Source organism: Malus domestica, chromosome 14 (assembly GCF_042453785.1).
Source record: "Malus domestica chromosome 14, GDT2T_hap1".
Lineage (NCBI taxonomy): Eukaryota > Viridiplantae > Streptophyta > Magnoliopsida > Rosales > Rosaceae > Malus > Malus domestica.
Window position 1 is genome coordinate 9,351,721 of NC_091674.1, and position 20,859 is coordinate 9,372,579.

Sequence of the window (20,859 nt, forward strand, 5' to 3'; positions counted from 1 at the left end):
ATATCCCATAAAAGTTTTGTTCCTTCTGTGTTCTTCATGGGAATATAATGTATGTTTATTATTTTAGAAAATTACATTTTTTTTATATAAGGAATTTTACATACCAAGAGTTGGATTGCCAGAGAAAGAGAATAGGAACAAAACTAAAAGTGTAAATTACATTTTACCCCACTCTATTTATCACAATTATACTAACCATTTTTTGTTACACAAATCCACTAAAAATGCATTAGCCTCAACCCACCAACCAAATGAAGAAATAGTCATTCCATGAATAGCCAAAAAAATACAAAAAACAAAAAACGAAAGATATTCATCATAAAAAAGGGAATAGATAAACAAACAGTTAAGGCTGTTTCATGTAAGTTAGTGTGCTTTACTATTCTTAATCATACATTCTTCTTTTTTATCTCTATAAATTAAAGAGCAAGGAGCAACATTGAGGAGAACACAAAATAATATAATTTATTTCTTAATTTGGATATAAATATTTTTCTTGTCATGGCTAAATCCAGTTCATCAATGAGCAGAGGATCTTATATGATTTCCATAGTACTTGTACTAGGGCAACTAATGGCTAGCTTTGAAACTACATGTATCTCTCTCTTTCCATCTCTCATACTTCAAAACTAGGGTTCTATATATGGCAGTCGACGTAAGTAAGATTGTTTTGACGACTTGTTTTAACGCACTACTTGTTATCAATTAGGAACATCATGTTATCCCATAAAAACAATAATAACTTAGGAAAACTAATGAAAAGAGCTTGAAAACTTTGAGTTTTAATCAAAAGGACAAAAAGATGTTGTAAATGAATAATACCATAATGATTTTTTAGAGTAAAAATGTCATTTTCGTTAAAAGTAAACAATACTATGAGTGTTTCGTTAAAACTCTAATAATTTTTTGTTCTTTCAAATCTAGGTGCCCAAATTAGTGTATGTAATGGAATGATTGGCGATGACCTACCAACCCAAGCAGAAGTTATTGATCTCTACAAAACATATAAAATCCAGAGAATGAGACTCTATGATCCAAACCAAGCTGCTTTGGGAGCCCTTAGAAACTCTAATATTGAGCTCTTGCTAGGCGTGCCAAATGACAACCTTCAAAACCTTGCTTCAAGCCAAGCCAATGCAAACACATGGGTGCAAAACAATGTGAGAAACTATGCCAATGTAAGATTCAAATACATTGCGGTAGGAAATGAAGTCAAGCCCTCAAATTCGTTTGCCCGATTTCTGGTCCTAGCAATGCGGAATATAGAGAAGGCGATTTCTCTTGCTGACCTTGCCAAACAAATAAAAGTTTCCACTGCCATAGGCACTGGGGTACTTGGAGAAGCCTATCCTCCGTCAAATTGCTCATTCAAGTCTGAATATAGCTTACTTTTGCAACCCATTATCCGTTTCCTCGTGAATCACATTTCACCATTACTTGTTAACTTGTACCCGTATTTTAGTTACAGCAGCAACACTCGTGATATTCGTCTTGATTATGCTATTTTCACATCTCCATCAATTGTGGTACAAGATGGAAAATTTGGTTATGATAATCTTTTCGATGCCATTTTGGATGGTGTTTATGCTGCCCTTGAGAAGGTTGGAGGAGGGTCCTTGGAAATTGTTGTATCAGAGACGGGCTGGCCATCAGCTGGTGGAACGGAAACGATAATTGATAATGCAAAGACATATTACTCACACTTGATTTAACATATGAAAACAAGGACTCCAAGAAGCCCAGGAAAACCCATAGAAACTTACATCTTTGCCATGTTTGATGAAAATCAAAAGACACCAGAACTTGAGAAACGTTGGGGGGTTTTTTCTCCCAAAAAACAGCCTAAATACCCAATTATTTTCAATTGACCATAGCTAGGTAAATGTACATTGTCTGAAGAGTTACCATGTATCATGTACCCAAAAAGCGTCATGTACGACCAAATAGTCTTAATAAAATTATCAAAAAAAATTCTCTATTATTTTGTATGTCGTGTTTAATTATAGGGTAAAAGATTGTTTACTACCCTCATGTTTTGTGGTTTTCAACATTTAGTACATCAAATTTTTTTTGTCTTAGATTCATACCTAAAGTGTAAATTTTGGGACAGTCTCATAAATCCGTTAGTCAAATTGTTAAATTTGCCGTTAATTGTGATGTGGCGCCATGATTGGGCGCCACGTGTCAACCATGTTTTTTTTCTTCTTTTTTTCTTTTTTCTGCAATTTTTTTTCTTCTTCCTCCTTCCCCTTCTTCTCCTTCTTCCTTCTTCTTCTTCTTCCTCCAAATCTGGGGAAGTTTTTTTTTTTTTTTCTTCTTTCTTCTTCTTCCTCCTTTTTCCTCCTTCTTTCTTCTTCTTCTTTTTCTTCCTCCGACTGCAACCTTTTTTTTTTTTCTTCCTCCTTCCTTCCCTTTCTTCCTTCTTCTTCCTTCTTCTTCTTCTTCCTCAAATCTGGGGAAGATGAAGGTTTTTTTTTTTTTTTTTTTTTTTGAGGAAGATGAAGAAGAAGGAGGAAGGAAGAAGGAGAGGAAGGAGGAAGAAGGAGGAAGAAGAAGAAGGAAGAAAAAAAAAAGTTGCAGTCGAAGGAAGAAGAAGAAGAAGGAAGAAGAAGGAGGAAGGAGGAAGGAGGAAGAAGAAGAAAGAAGAAAGAAGAAAAAAAAACACCTTCATCTTCCCTAGATTTGGAGGTAGAAGAAGGAAGAAGAAGAAGAAGGGGAAGGAAGAAGGAGGAAGAAAAAAAAAAAACCTTCATCTTCCCCAGATTCGGAGGAAAAAGAAGAAGAAGAAGAAGAAGGAAGAAGAATGAAGATTGAGAAGAAGGGGAAGGAAGAAGGAGAAAGAGGAAGAAAAAAAGAAAGAAAGAAGTTACAGTCGGAGGAAGAAGAAGAAGAAGAAAGAGGAAGAAGGAGGAAGAAGAAGAAAAAAGAAAAAAAAAAAATTCCCCAGATTCGGAGAAGGAAGAAGAAGGAAGAAGAAGGAAGAAGGAAGAAGGAAGAAGGAGAAGAAGGGGAAGAAAAGAAAAAAAAAGAAAAAAAAACGTGGATGACACGTGGCGCCATGATTGGGCGCCACGTCACAATTAATGGCAGATTTAACAGTTTGACTAACGGATGTATGAGACTGTCCCAAAATTTACACTTTAGGTATGAATCTGAGACGAAAAAAACTTGATGTACTAAATGTTGAAAACCACAAAACATGAGGGTAGTAAATAGTCTTTTACTCTTAATTATATGATAATCGAAACATTAAAACTGTCAATATAATATAAAGTTTTCTTCAATTTCCAGACCTCACAAATCTTATGTCCAGGTTCATTCTATTTCTTAAGGAAATACTACTTGTCTTATGCACTTGTTGATGTCATTGTTACTTCTGTTTAGTCATATAGGTAGATGCCACCTCCGAATAAGGTTATCAAATTCTCTATTATTTTGTATGTCGTGTTTAATTATATGATAATCAATACATTAAAACTGTCAATATAATATAAAGTTTTCTTCAATTTCTAGACCTCACAAATCTTATGTCCAGGCTCATTATTCTATTTCTTAAGGAAATACTACTTGCCTTATGCACTTGTTGATGTCATTGTTACTTCTTTTTAGTCATATAGATAGAAGCCACCTTCGAAAAAACTTAAACCATTGAAGCTTTCAACTCATGATAATGTTGTGTAATAAATATATACTCTTCATCACATTTTTTTAGCTGTTAGGCATAATTACTATCCAAATGTGATTTTGGAACGTACTTCCTAAATCAAATTCATGTGCTCTAGAGACTCTTGAATCATATTATACGATTCTTGGACTATTGAAGGTCAAATATCTCTTGTTATTGCCTGGGCCTGAAATACAAAAATTGGGTTGAGAGAAATAACTCGAGTTGGACGACCATGACTTTTGGCCCAATAATGATTCCTCATGCAATTGGTTCTCAGCCTAGAAGAGCACTGATTCAACTGAGTCCTAATGGAAGCAAGACTGCTAAGAGATCTGACTTTAATTACATGTTTAATCTAACTAAACTGTTATGTCTTATTGGGCATTGGACCCAACTACTCCAATTTGCATGCAATCAAACTAAAAGAGTATATAAAGTAAATAGAAGGGCTTACACCCTTTACATCACATTTGATCTAATCAAATTACATTGAGATCTAATCTACATATTTCCATTTATTCATAATGAAAAGCGGTCAATCATGTAACTCAATTATCGTTGCCTTTGCTTCATAATCACCTTTTTTTTTATAATTAATCACATTAACCAAGAAAGCAATTTAAACAATAGGTTTTTGTATTCATAGAATTGATTTAAATGAAGCTAAGTGAATTGGAAATCTAATTCTTATTAAAGAGACAAAACTATTTTGTGCTCTAACTAATTTGGGTAAAAATGCAATAACCTCAACTTTCGGTCTATAATGCAAAAACACAAACTTTTGGGATCACTTTTTAAATACACAAATGTTTACAACTTCATGTTATTACAACTAGATACCAAAAAGTTCAACAATAACAAAAACTTCATTAAAAGAGAAAAACATTTTATCCTTTAGTGAAGTTGGGCCTTTATGTAAAAACATAAACGTTTGGATCCAAGTGCAATGATACAAAAGTATCAAAACTTTTTATGTAATTACATGAAAGCCTCCTCCTTCTCCTTCTTCCTGTGAACCTACCTACTCAACCTCGAGCTCCTATTACTTTCAAAAGAAAACAAATTAATGAAGAAACCTCAAGTCAAAGAATCACAAATTTGGAGTATGATTCAGAAGATTTGTTTGAAGACTTGATGACATACCCTCCAAGTTCAACTAGACTTGACAATGAAGAGGATGATGTTACCTTTGATTTAGATGAAGAGGATTTTGATGAATGATTTCTTTGTCTGTACGTTTGTGAGCTAAACTTGTTTGTTTTATAATTGATTTGGATGATATATTACCTTTTGAATGACAATGGATTTGGATGATATTACCTTTTGAATGACAATGGATTTGGATAATATTACCTTTTGAATTTGAATGACAATGTTTGTTTTACAAAGTATTATATTTTTATATATAACTACATATATATATATATATGTATATATAGGGTAAAACTCTGTTTACTATCTTGAAGTTTCGTGGTTTTCAACATTTAGTACATTAAGTTTTGTTTGTCCCAGAGTCATACCTAAAGTGTAAATTTTGGGACAATCTCATACATCCGTTAGTCAAACTGTTAAGTTTCCAGTTAAGTGATGACGTGACACTCATATGGACAATGATTGGACGTCTCATGTGTCATTTAGGGGTCCACCTGGATTTTTTTTTCTTTCTTTCTTCTCTTCAGACGTGGATTTTTTTTTCTCTCTCTCTTCTTCTTCTTCTTACTTTCTTCTCTTCCTTTCTCCCCAGAATCCCCACATCCCTCCACCTAAGCACCCTTCCACCCCTTTCGTCTTCTCCACCCAAGCACCCCCTTCTCCCACAAAACCTCTCCCTCTATTTCTTCATGTAATGGAAATTCACTAATTAATTCCCCCAAATTCATACCCCCAATTCTCCATCCAAAAACCTAACATTCAAACCCTCAATCATCAATGGAGCAGCTCAAGACCATCGGCCGGGAGCTTGCGATGGGCTTGCAAGGCGGCTTCCCTCCCTCTTCTTTTTCCCGTTCTCGATCCCTCCCTCTTCTCTTTCCCGATCCCTCATACTCCTCCCCCTTCACCTCTTTGACCCACCTCCTCCCTCTCCCCCACCATATCTGAAAACAATAGAACCCGAGTCCTCATAATTTCCACAATCCTCATGGCCTTCGTGGTGGTGTTGGTGGTCGCCAGCATACCCACTGCTGCTAGGGCTCGATGGCCCATCAATCTCTAGCTCCACATTGGTCCTCGCCCATACAACACCACCACCGACTCCGCCACCTGGGTTCGGCTCCGTTTTTCTTTGCCTGAGATATGTTTCAGCCCATGATCGACTTGGAATGCGACTTTCCTTTGGCTTTCGGGTCCAACCCAGATCCGGATATCCGCATCGGAGTTCAATATGGAGGTGGGTTTTGGGTCAGAAATTATGAAAGTTTCAGAAGTAGATGGTGGATGATTGTGTGAATGCATTGTGGGAAACCAAGATGGAGATGGCGGGGGAGATGGAGAAGATGAGAATGAAGATGGAGATGAAGCAAAATCAGATGATAATGGAGTCGCAGAAGTAAATGGTGGATGATTGTGTGAATGCATTATGGGAAACCAAGAAAAAGAAGATGAAGGTCGTCTCACTTTATGATTCGTAGATGGAGTGATCTGAGCAGCTGAGCGGAAAGATAAGAGGGAAGGGTGGGTTTTTTTATTTTTTATAATTTTTTAATATTGAAGTGGACCCATATTGACACGTGGCGCTTAATTATTGTCCACATGGGCACCACATCATCAGTTAACAAAAATTCTAACGGAAAACTTAACGGATGTATGAAACTGTCTCAAAATTAACACTTGAGGTATGACTCTAAGATGAAAAAAACTTCATGTACCAAATGTTGAAAACCACGAAACATGAGGGTAGTAAACAGTCTTTTGCCCATATATATATATATATATATATATATATATATATATATATATATATATATAATTAGGTCCCTTGAGGCTTCGCCTCATGCCTTAAGGCTTTCGCCCAGGCAGGGCTATCCATTGAACGTCTCATCTTAGTATAGATCACTTAGAAATTTAGTCATCAATTAGAACCACATTACATAATAGACTTAACATGGCTTGTAAAGAAATGAAGGTTTAAAGAAATGAAGGTTCTAATTAAATTTTCACGTCTAGTAATATCTACCATAAACATCATTGATATTTTCCTAAACTTAATCACTTTTATTATAAAAGGTATTGATGATATTAGCAATATTGAAGCTCTTACATACAAATCGTGTAATATTTGTTATATCTCATATATGTATAACTTTATTCTTCAACATGCCTTATAACTTTATTCTTCAACATGCCTCATGAGTGACACCACACAGGGTCATAACAGAAACTAATTCTCACATCGAAAACTAGTAAATTCATTATGACACAACTAATTAACGCATCATTTTAAGTGCCCAATCATTATTCAATACTCTTAAGTTGGAGTTAATTAGAGTATCTTTTTTAAAGCCTAACTTAAAGAAGAAAATACGAGCCTAGTAAATCGAGATCAAGACATGTAAGAAGAATAGTCAACTTTAATACGTACTGTGATAAACTTTTTATCCCAGGATGGCATGTCACAAACATCGCCGTTAGGGCTTGCTCAGGCCTAGTGCTAACAGGGCCCTTGTCTAGGGCCTAAAATTGAAAGGGGTACCATTTTTCTTTTGCATTTATATAAGTATAAAAAATTTAATTTAATTTTGCTACCGTGCTCCCGCGTCTTCGACTCTTAGTACTAGTTTGGTACTGAGGTGCTTTCATTAAAAGTGGGTATAAAAAAAACTGAGCTCAAAAAGGTATTTGGTAAACACTTAAAAACAACTTATTTTCACATTTTTGGGTGAAAAAGCTGAAAACGTGAAGCAGCAAAAATAAGCTTGTTCTCACATCATAATAGAAACAGTTTTTTTTTAAGCACAAAAATACCAAACCATCCCTTAACCTTCTATTCGTCACTTCGTCTTCAACACTTCGCAAATCCAAAGACTAATTTCAAACCTGAAGGTTTTGATTAATTAAATATCATAAATCAATTCTTTAAGAACCATTATAGATTGTTATGCCCACAACTCGAAATTTCGAAGCAATTTCCCAACTGCCTTCGACTATTATTTGTCCTCCTACATTCGTCGTCTCTCACAGTCACAGACTTGTAGGGTTGTAGGCTACAATCCGACTTCCCATTCCGTTATTTGTCCACTTCTAGTTGTCCACAAGAGTGATAGAGTCCCCCAGACGGCATACCTAGTTCTGAGTTCAGCTTAATTTTGGCCAATTATTTTCGTTTAGTTTTCTCAATTTTTTTCAACTTAATTTTTGTTTTTTACAAATCAGTTTTATTTTCATAACAGGACTGCAAAAGCAACAAACTGTAATGACCATGTGTCATATCAAGACTGCAAAAGCAGCAAAACTTGTGTGGCGACTAGCGAATAGAATATTTTTATAATATATGTTGAAATTCCAATTGATATGTGATAGGAGCATATTTATGCGACTTAGTTAGCTTGTTTTCTTGCATTTTCATAGCTAGTTTCTACTTATTATAGTATTTTAAGCTATTTTCGTGTGTTTTCAGGTTTAAATGATAAAGTTGGCAAGAAAGTGCAATTGGGAGCATTTTAGAGTAGTTTTGGGCCAAGAATGGATAGCACATGCATGGAGCAAGGTGGATGGACGTTTTTGAAGTTCAAGAGGCTAGGAATATGCTGAAGAGATGAAGAAAATAAAGTCAAGACAAAGAAGATAAGGAATCAGCTAAAAGGAATGAACATTATCCAACATTATCCAAACTAACCTTATCTTATCTTATCCTAATCCTATCCTACCTTAATTCCAGCTACAAGGGGGACTCCTTATCACATTAGAATACCTAATATCTAATTCTAGAAGCCCTGAAACAATGCAAATAACATGATCCCTTTCCCCCTAGAAATATGACGAATTTAATCCCTTTTCTTCTAGAAACCTGCCGTGTATCCTACTCCCTTTCATCCTAGGATTGTACAATCCTTTTTCCTTCAGAAATTGTGCAAACCTTAGGCCTATAAATACATATTTATCACCACAATTTTGTGCAACACACATACAAGAGCCAAAACATCATAAAAATACAATTGTGCCGCAGCTTTACAAGGAAGGAAAGAGAGGAGACCCTTGGAGCCGTGCCTGCCATTCAAGGCTTTGGATTGCTGGAACATTCCTAGGTGTATTCTATCCTTAGTTTTAGTTCAATGTTTAAATTAGATTGTTTTTGTTTAATTGCAACCATGTGGAACTAAGTTCGGTTTAGTTAGATGTGAATTCAAAGCCATGAACATATATGTGATATGAATTGATTACATCCAGTTATGATTTCATAAATCGTGAATGCAATTTACTTATCTGTTTGATTGATAACTTGTTCTTGTATGTTGATTAAGGAGGCCTACTTCGTTTGCATGCATGAATTTAATGCTAGGATATAAGGGAATTTCACCTAATCGTTATGAACTTATATTCACAAGTAATAAAAGTCACTAGTCATGATTGTGTTAAGTGAATTCTTGGCAGGAGTATCATGCAGTTCATAGTTATGAATACCTTGTCAATGCTTATGATTTTCATAGAACTTAATGATCTTTGTTATGCATCTCTATTATGCAGTTCATGTAGGGAACTTGATAAGAATAATTTGGTTGCGTCGCTGAGTCCAATTCAATGAATTTAGGAGAATTTGAAAGTTAATTTGTGATTCTCACGATTAATTTGGGCATTGTCATTCATGGTTTATTAGAAGAATAACTGGAAATCGATTTGTATGCATATGTGTCATGTGTGGAGAAGGACCCTCTAGCTAGTAATTCACTCCTTTAAATCACCAATTTCGTTCAAAGTTATTAGAGTCTTTAAATTTGTTTGCTTTTAGTCTTAAATTATCCAAAAACAAACCCCCCCCCCCTTTTCTATTTCGTGTTTTTAGGTAAGAATCTATCCAGATTGGTTGTTTTACGTTGTTTTGAATCTTTTGAGTTCAATTTTCGTCCAAATTACATTCTAGTTCTTGTTTTGAGTCAATTTAACTTAGTTTTGTGTTATTTGAGTCAGTTTAGCTTGTTTTGAGTGTTTGAGTCTAGTTTTCAGTTTTTAAGTTTAATTTGTATTGATTAGTATCCCTAACTAATCCCCGACCTAGAACGATCCTTACTTACGCGTACTACAACTATCTTAATAAGGTTTAATTTGTGTGTTAGTTTTTACCACATCAATATGTTGCATGTTGCTAATCTTTTATAATATATGATGGAATGATATGTCAGTATTTTTTATAATATATAATATATGTTGGGATGATAATTTGAATTGGAATTTTTTGTTATATGGCGTGTAGATAATGTTTTGAAAAAAAAGATTGAAGCCATGTCTTTTAGGAAATAACTCTCTAGTAATATGAAAAGAAAAAAAACAGGAAAAGGATAAAGAAATTGCCAAAAGTTTAAGAGGATCTCTTAATAATTCTTTTTCGAAAAACAAAGAGTCGGTTGAAAATTTGATAGAAAATAATGTTGGTGAAGAGTTACAAGATGTTTGTGATGAGTCTCATGATCGTTGGGATTTAGGTACTATTTCCCCCCGCTGTATATTTTTTCTTCAAGTAATATAACATGGGCGTGAAGGCCTAGCCCTTACTTTCGATTGGGTTCTAGCCCTCCTTAACTATATATTTTTTTAATACATGCTTGTGTATTGAAAAAATGCATATTTTGAGCATTCGCACAGAGCCCCAAAAAAGCTCAGGATCGGCCCTGATCACTGTTATTGTTCTCAACTTAATCACCTATTATTAGATGTAGAGTTTTATTGTAAAAAGCCCCAAAGATATAATTGTGGACTTTCCAAATATAAATTGTATGCAGGGCAGAATGACACACCCAAACCCGGAATGTCCACTAGGACTCCGAATCAAGCTGTGTTGGCCGACACCTGGAAGGTGACGAAGCTAAAAAGTGTGATGGTGTGGAAAATTGTGAATAAATTTAAACCTAAGAATGCCTAAATACCAAAGTGCAATGGGGAGCGAGAATGAACCCACTTCACACGTGATGTTAGAGCATAAGCAAGTGCAGAAAAATGATATAAGAATCGTACCCTCGAAATAGATTCTGATACTAAGAATCGCCGCGAGTCTTTGGTGATAATAAAACTCAACTAATAATACCTGGAGGGTGAAAACAAGACAAGGGTGAGTGACCATGTAAGTAAATTTCTAATAGAAAACATATAACACAAGTAATCCCTCGTTACAACTGAAGGATGATTCATTTCCAACAACAACACCTTATAATTTCCAAGGAAATCATAATGTACCACAACACATCATCTCAACAATAATATCAAATAATCATGTGATTAATATCTCAAATAGTGCACAAGTCGGAGTCACCTTTAGTGACCTATACGACATATTAATATCCCATCACATATCTCATCAATCATGGCTAGCATATAAGTTGGAGTCACCTCTAGTGACCTATACGACATATTGATATCTCATCACATATCTCATCGGTTATGGCTAGCATATAATAGTCGGAGTCACCTCTAGTGACCTATACGACATATTCATATCTCATCACGTATCTCATCGGTTATGGCTAGCATATAATAGTCAGAGTCACCTCTAGTGATCTATACGACATATTGATATCTCATCACATATCTCATCGGTTATGGCTAACATATAATAGTCGGAGTCACTATAGTCGGAGTCACCTCTAGTGACCTATACAACATATTGATATCTCATCACATATCTCATCGTTTATGGCTAGCATATAATAGTCGGAATCACCTCTAGTGACCTATACGACATATTGATATCTCATCACATATCTCATCGGTTATGGCTAGCATATAATAGTCGGAGTCACCTCTAGTGACCTATACGACATATTGATATCTCATCAATCATGGCTAACACCGTATACTTACTTAAATTTACGTAAACTTACCTAAACTTACCCGAACTTACCTGAATGTCCTACGTTCACCTTTGCACTTCAGAGCACTCACAGTAACACAATTATATATATATATATATATATATATATAATGCATCATATACGAATTATAAACTTATATGCATGACATTCAAGGCATAATCTCGTTTAAACATATTTCTCGAAAAATATAAAGTATATAAATATATACTGAAAACCAAAAGCTCACACACATTGCTCAATTCCTTAAACAAGGCTATTGTCTCAATTATATAATCTTATTTCTTATATGGCTGCATCTAACATCTTGCTAGACTGCCTACGTACCCTAAATAAGGATCAAGCCATTCGTAGTTCACAATAATTTTTTATAGTAATACGCATATGGATATATCACGATGAAATCTAAACTGAACCATCTCATAGTATTTTATAACTTATAAATATATATATGTCATGGCATAAGTTTCTCAGTTTTATTTAAAAGCATTTATAGAATTATCAATCATGAAACATAAGATGAGCAATGAAAGATCCACTCACCTGGAGTCCACGCTACAACTTCCTAGCACGAACATCAAGGCGTCATAAACGATCGGTGCCAGTGACCAATTATCAAACCATATCTCAGAATTCTCGTTGATATAATACATGACTTACATCGCATATAAGTCTATGCAATTCGGTCCAGAAGATCCACAAATCAGATCTTTGATCTGTAACTTCCAAGGATCCACATTATGCTTCTAGAACAACATATTAAAGTTTCAAAACGATCCAACGGTCGGATCTCCGCCAATTGCCAAAACCAAGTGGCAGTTAACATTTTATTTTACGAACTTACAAATCCAATTCGAGAAGATTTATAAGTCAGATTCCCAATCCGTAAGTTTTTATATTACTCAAATATTATGAATAATAATCTATCAAAGTTTGATGACGATCCAACGGTCGGATCATCGATTCATATAATGGCCTATTAACGTATCTTAGAGAATTTTGGCTCTAACGATCAATCTATGTCATTCACTTCTCAAAACTGAATTCAAGAGATCACATATAGTCTAAAAATTGCATTGGCGGCCCTCAGGCCACTCGCTGCTGCACCCGTCGCCGTGGGTGGCGGTTGGCTGCCCCGGCTCGCCGGAAAATTCTACTGTTTTTAAAAATTCTCAAAAATTGCAGAATTTAAGATCTCAAAGAGAGGAACAACTTTCATACCTTTGGCCAAGGCCAATTTGGCCTAGAAGGGCTCCAATTTCACCAAAACCGTACGAAATCCTTGATTTTAGGTGTTTTCAATCCACCTCCAAAAAAACTCTGCCGTCCTAACCATTTCTTGGGCTTTGTTCTAAGCCTCAAGAGGAAGCTATGGGTGGTGGCAATTGAAAGAAATTGCTTCAAAAATGGAAGAATTTCGAACACCCATCCACCGCACCACCAGTGCGTTTTTCTCAGCTTTTAACGCCAAACTTTCCAAATTTTGGGATGTAATAGGTAGAGGAAAGGCTAAGGAGTTGATTGGTAGAGGTGCAAGGTTGTAAAACGCCAGAAAATTGGACGTAATTCCGTCAAAATTAGGTGTGGGCATCGCCGGGTCGAAGCGGGTCACGGGTTCTCCCAACCCGTTTCTCCTCTTTTCCTCCGCTTCTCACCCTCTCTCTCCTTTCCTCCTTTCCCTGTTCCGATTGGTCTGTCTCATTCTCTCTCTCTTCTCCCAATTTGACCCTTCTCTCCCGGAGCTCTTCCGCTTCTCTGGTTGGGCAGTTCTGCCAAATCTCTTCGTCCTTTTTTTCTTCCACCAGCCACGCACACACATACGTAACCTCCTTTCTTCTCATCCCAGCCATCCATTTATTTCTTCATTAAATATGGGCCGTCCACTTTCATAAAAGAAATTCCAGATTTTACTAAAATTATAATTCCTAAAATGTCCAAACTTCAAATGTTAATAACTTCTTCGATATAGCTCCAAATCACAAACCGTGTGCGCCCACGCGTCCGTAGCGACGAGTACTACGAGGATATGCCAAGAAAAAAAAATCTTAGGTGGCACGACATAGCAATTAACCTCGAACAAAGCATGTGCCTTAAAGGGTATTTTCGTAAATTCATGCTTCTATAATTTATAAAATAATAAAATTTGAGACGAGTTGTCACACAGAATATATTCTTCAACATATTCTCTTTGAATTATATTGGATTGTAAGAGTTTGAAATAAAAACAAAGTTTTCATAAAATAATTGAAATAACATACAGGCCCCTAAAATCAACAAAATGTTGAATCGATCCTTAAACTACAAATTGTGAAGAAAAACAAGAGAATAAACGAATAACAAGATCAACACACCCAATTGAATTAAATTGGTAAAATAACAGTTATACTAACCATTCTTTGTTAATTACACAAATCCACTAAAAACACATTAACCTCAACCCACCAACCAAATTAAGAAATAGTCATTCCTTGAATAGCAAAAAACAAAAAACAAAAAATATGCGAAGCACAAATATACATCATAAAAAACAGAATAAATAAACAAACAGTTAAGGTTGTTTCATGTAAGTTAGTGTGCTTTACTATTCTTAATCGTACATTCTTCTATTTTATGTCTATAAATTAAAGAGCAAGGAGCAACATTGAAGAAAACACAAAATAATATAATTTATTTCTTAATTTGGATATAAATATTTTTCTTGTCATGGCTAAATCCAATTCATCAGTTGGCAGAGGATCTTCTATGATTTCCATAATACTTGTACTAGGGCAACTGATGGCCAGCTTTGAAACCACAGGTATCTCTCTCTCCCTCTCTCATGCTTCAAAACTAGGGTTCTATATATGGCAGTCGACGTAAGTAAGATTGTTTTTATGACTTGTTTTAACGCACTACTTGTTATCATTTAGGAACATCATGTTATCATAAAAACAATAATAAGTTCTTTCAAATCTAGATGCCCAAATTGGTGTATGTAATGGAATGATTGGCGATGACCTACCAACCCAAGCAGAAGTTATTGCTCTCTACAAAACATATAAAATCCAGAGAATGAGACTCTATGATTGAAACCAAGCTGCTTTGGGTGCCCTTAGAGGCTCTAATATTGAGCTCTTGCTAGGCGTGCCAAATGATAACCTTCAAAACCTTGCTTCAAGCCAAGCCAATGCAAACACATGGGTGCAAAACAATGTGAGAAACTATGCCAATGTAAGATTCAAATACATTGCGGTAGGAAATGAAGTCAAGCCCTCAGACTCATTTGCCCGATTTCTGGTCCCAGCAATGCGAAATATTGAAAAGGCGATTTCTCTTGCTGGCCTTGCCAAACAAATTAAAATTTCCACTGCCATAGACACTGGAGCACTTGGAGAAGCCTATCCTTCGTCAAATGGCTCATTCAAGTCAGAATATAGCTCACTTTAGCAACCCAATCACAAATCGCCATTACTTGTTAACTTGTACCCGTATTTTATTTACAGCAGCAACGCTCGTGATATTCGTCTTGATTATGCTATTTTCATATCTCCATCAATTGTGGTACAAGATGGAAAATTTGGTTATGATAATCTTTTCGATGCCATTTTGGATGGTGTTTATGCTGCCCTTGAGAAGGTTGGGGGAGGGTCATTGGAAATTGTTGTATCAGAGACGGGCTGGCCATCAGCTGGTGGAATGGAAACTACAATTGATAATGCAAAGACATTACTTACACTTGATTCAACATGTGAAAGAAGGGACTCCAAGAAGGCCAGCAAAACCCATAGAAACTTATATATTTGCCATGTTTGATGACAATCAAAAGACACCAGAACTTGAGAAACATTGCGGGGTTTTTTATCCCAAAAAACAGCCTAAATACCCATTTATTTTCAATTAATCATAGCTAGGTAAATGTACATTATGGCAATAAAGAGTTACCATGTATCATGTACCCAAAAAGCGGTCATGTACAACCAAATAGTTTCATAGGATTATCAAATTCTCTATAATTTTGCATGTCGTGTTTAATTATATGATAATCAATACATTAAAACTGTCAATATAATATAGGGTTCTTAAATTTTTAGAAGTAATCTTATGCCCGTGCTCATTCTATTTTGTAACGAAATACTACTTTTCTTGATACACTTGATGTCTATTAACAGAAATGCAGAAAGAGCACGTATCGAAGAAGAAGAGAGAGAAGGGAATTAGAGAAAGAGAGAAAGTAATTGATTACATTGATACTGAATTAATATTTACAACTATGACAATATAGTTTATATAGCCATCATGACTAGCTTGCAGCCTAAGCTATTTAACTAACTAGTCCTATAACAACTCTAACAACCTTTTGGCACGTGGATATTGCCAACATCCCCCCTCAATCTCAACTGTTACTCTATCAAGTGAGAGATCTTAAGGTGGGTGGAGAAATAAGACGAGTACTGGGCGGCAATATCTGCAGTGATTAATTTTCCGACAACAAACTCCCTACAGCAGCCCGCTAACAGATGTGTAAACATTCATTTACTTGTTCGAACCAAATGTATTATAAGCAGACGTCCACCACGCGCTGCCGTTACTGCCCGGGAGGTCACGACATGGGCAAGTTGAAACCAGCATGACAAGAATCATCCTGAACTTGGGATCCCGCAGCTGCAATCGTCATTTCCACTAGAGTCGCGGGCACGAAAAGTGCCATTACCATTGCGTGAACCCTCATTGGGGGTGCACTCTACAGTTTCACAAGTGAACTTTTCGGAGGCGGGGGAACATCCGGTTCGGCCCCAAAAGTGGCCTCTCCATGGATTCCGAGTGCCCACATATCTGCTAGCTTGGGGATATAACTTGAAACCTGAGGCTGGTTAGGGTTCCAGGCCAAACCACGTAGGGGAAGCAGTTTGAGATACGAATTTCGTTGCATATGCACCGCCTGTTTGCAAAGTAAGAAATCAACAATTGAACTCATTTGCAAAGATCATATTTTTTATCATATTAGTTAATCACATGATGTGTTAGTCGAAATGCACGTAGTTATATTACTAGACCTGGCATTCATGTCGTGTTTTTCGTGTTCGTGTCGTTTTCATGTCATACCCGATATCTTAACGGGTCGTGTCGTGTAACACCCGTTAAAATAAACGGGTAAAATGATCCGACCCGAAATCGACCCGATAATATTAACAGGTAATATGACCCGACCCGTTACCCGTTAAGGAAAATATATTTTAAACCAATAAATAATCAAATGAAAAACATAATACTAAATAAGTATATACATTCCATATTATCTCATCCAAAACATAAAAACGCAATTTTGTTTTAAGTATATTTTCGCTTACCTAAAGTCTTTAATAATTTTTTAATTAATGTAGAAGTGTAAAAAAATATAGAAAAAAATATATAAATACTCGTAATGAAAAGCTTTATAACTTCCATGAAGAGCTTAACTTCGAAATTCGCCACTATAATCATATAAATCATAGATCAAAATTTAACTGTTGATTGTTGTTTACATTTATGCTTCATTGTTCTTATCAAATTTCGTTTTTTTAGATTTTCTTTTTCGAAAACATGATCTATTAGAGGAAGCAAGTAGATGAACAGTTTGGATCGTTGATATTATATTTAGAGTTTTACGGTTAGTGAAAATATTGCTTGATGTTTATAAAGTTTCTACAAATTATATGACATTGACTCATATTTCAGTTAACCATAAATATCGAAACGTGATATCATCTTCTTACATCCGCCAAATGATCATGTTTTCAAAAAATAAAATTTTAAAAATGAAATTCAGTAAGAAGAATAAAGCGTAAATGACAATCGACGGTTAAATAAATTTAATGTTTCACTACTACAAAATTATCTATTGCGAGCGGTCCAAAAACTTTTTTCAACGATCCAACCATCAAACATATTTGTACACATTCCAAGATTGCATACATAAAAAATTGTAAAAAACAAACTTTTAGAGATTACGTAACGGAACAAAAGTTTTCGACGGTTATAAACGAAAAATCACAATTTAACGGTTATTTTAGCTCCGATTTTGATGATTTTTAACAGATACACTCTTCGACCCTATAAGAATGTAATGAATCAATTTGATCTTTAATTTAAAGTATTTACACTAGTGGATACCACAAAAACTAATTTTATACTTAATAGATGTATAATATTAACTCTAAGTGTTTGTTTAATCTACCGTTTTGACGCAATATGCATTATACGAAACTTTTTTCAATGATCCAACTGTCAAAATTATTTGTACACATTCCGAGATCGCATACGTAAAAAATCGTAACAAACAAACATTCAGAGATTACGTAATGGAACAAAAGTTTTCGACGGTTATAAACGAAAAATCACAGTTTAACGGTAATTTTATCTCTGATTTTGATGATTTTTTACAGATAGACTCCTCGACCTATAAGAATGTAATGAATAAATTTGATCTTTAATTTAAAGTATTTACACTAGTGGATATCACAAAAACTTATTTTATACTTAGTAGAAGTATAATATTAACTCTAAGTGTTTGTTTAATCTACTGTTTTGACGCAATATGCATTATACAAAATTTTTTCAACGATCCAACCATCAAACTTATTTGTACACATTCCGAGGTCGCATATGTAAAAAATCATAACAAACAAACATTCAGAGATTACGTAAAAGAACAAAAGTTTTCAACGGTTATAAACGAAAAATCACAATTTAACGGTTATTTGAGCTCTGATTTTGATGAGTTTTTACAAATACACTTCTCGACCCTATAAGAATGTAATGAATAAATTTGATCTTTAATTTAAAGTATTTACACCAGTGGATACCATAAAAACTTATTTTATATTTAATAGAAGTAAAATATTAACTCTAAGTGTTTGTTTAATTTACAGTTTTGACGCAATATGCATTCTACGAAACGTTTTTCAACAATCCAACCGTCAAACATATTTGTACACATTTCGAGATTGCATACGTACAAAATCGTAAAAAATAAACATTCAAAGATTACGTAACGGAACAAAAGTTTTCGATGGTTATAAACGAAAAATCACAATTTAACGGTTATTTTAGCTTCGATTTTGATGATTTTGTACAAATACACTCATCGACCCTATAAGAATGTAATGAATAAATTGGATCTTTAATTTAAAGTATTTACACCAGTGGATACCACAAAAACTTATTTTATACTTAATAGAAGTATAATATTAACTCTAAGTGTTTGTTTAATTTACCGTTTTGACGCAATATGCATTATACGAAACTTTTTTCAACCATCCAACCGTCAAACTTATTTGTACACATTCCGAGATCGCATACATAAAAAATCGTAAAAAACAAACATTCAGAGATTACGTAATTGAACAAATGTTTTCGACGGTTATAAACGAAAAATCACAATTTAAGGGTTATTTTATCTCTGATTTTGATGATTTTTTACAGATACACTCCTCGACCCTATAAGAATGTAATGAATAAATTTGATCTTTAATTTAAAGTATTTACACTAGTGGATACCACAAAATCTTATTTTATACTTAATAGAAGTATAATATTAACTCTAATTGTTTGTTTAATCCACCGTTTTGACACAATATGCATTCTACGAAACTTTTTTCAACGATCCAACCGTCAAACTTATTTGTACACATTCCGAGATCGCATACATAAAAAATCGTAAAAAACAAACATTCAGAGATTACGTAATTGAACAAAAGTTTTCGACGGTTATAAACGAAAAATCACAATTTAACGGTTATTTTATCTCCGATTTTGATGATTTTTTACATATAGACACCTCGACCTATAAGAATGTCATGAATAAATTTGATCTTTAATTTAAAGTATTTACACAAGTGGATACCACAAAAACTTATTTAATACTTAATAGAAATATAATATTAACTCTAAGTGTTTGTTTAATCTACTGTTTTGACGCAATATGCATTCTACAAAACTTTTTTCAATGATCCAACCGTCAAACTTATTTGTACACATTCCGAGATCGCATACGTAAAAAATCATAAAAAAAAACATTCAGAGATTACGTAATGGAACAAAATATTTCGACGGTTATAAACGAAAAATCAAAATTTAACGGTTATTTTATCTCTGATTGTGATGATTTTTTACAGATACACTCCTCGACCCTATAAGAATGTAATGAATAAATTTGATCTTTAATTTAAAGTATTTACACTAGTGGATACCACAAAATCTTATTTTATACTTAATAGAAGTATAATATTAACTCTAATTGTTTGTTTAATCAACCGTTTTGACACAATATGCATTCTACGAAACGTTTTTCAACAATCCAACCGTCAAACTTATTTGTACACATTCCGAGATCGCATACATAAAAAATCGTAAAAAACAAACATTCAGAGATTACGTAATGGAACAAAAGTTTTCGACGGTTATAAACGAAAAATCACAATTTAACGGTTATTTTATCTCCGATTTTGATGATTTTTTACATATAGACACCTCGACCTATAAGAATGTCATGAATAAATTTGATCTTTAATTTAAAGTATTTACACAAGTGGATACCACAAAAACTTATTTAATACTTAATAGAAATATAATATTAACTCTAAGTGTTTGTTTAATCTACTGTTTTGACGTAATATGCATTCTACAAAACTTTTTTCAATGATCCAACCGTCAAACTTATTTGTACACATTCCGAGATCGCATACGTAAAAAATCATAAGAAACAAACATTCAGAGATTACGTAATGGAACAAAATATTTCGACGGTTATAAACGAAAAATCACAATTTAACGGTTATTTTATCTCTGATTGTGATGATTTTTTACAGATACACTCCTTGACCCTATAAGAATGTAATGAATAAATTTGATCTTTAATTTAAAGTATTTACATTAGTGGATACCACAAAAACTTATTTTATACTTTATAGAAGTATAATATTAACTCTAAGTGTTTGTTTAATTAACCGTTTTGATGCAATATGCATTCTACGAAACGTTTTTCAACAATCCAACCGTCAAACTTATTTGTACACATTCCGAGATCGCATACGTAAAAAATCGTAAAAAACAAACATTCAGAGATTACGTAATGGAACAAAAGTTTTCGACGGTTATAAAAGAAAAATCACAATTGAACGGTTATTTTATCTCTGATTTTGATGATTTTTTACAGATACA

At 34.2% G+C, this 20,859-nt stretch overlaps 2 pseudogenes; both read left to right on the forward strand.

The window, feature by feature from the left end:
- The first annotated feature begins 501 nt into the window (after positions 1-501).
- On the forward strand, positions 502-1,868 carry LOC103424367 (glucan endo-1,3-beta-glucosidase, basic isoform-like; annotated as a pseudogene).
- A 12,517-nt stretch (positions 1,869-14,385) lies between these two features.
- On the forward strand, positions 14,386-15,562 carry LOC103454588 (glucan endo-1,3-beta-glucosidase, basic isoform-like; annotated as a pseudogene).
- Positions 15,563-20,859: the final 5,297 nt, after the last annotated feature.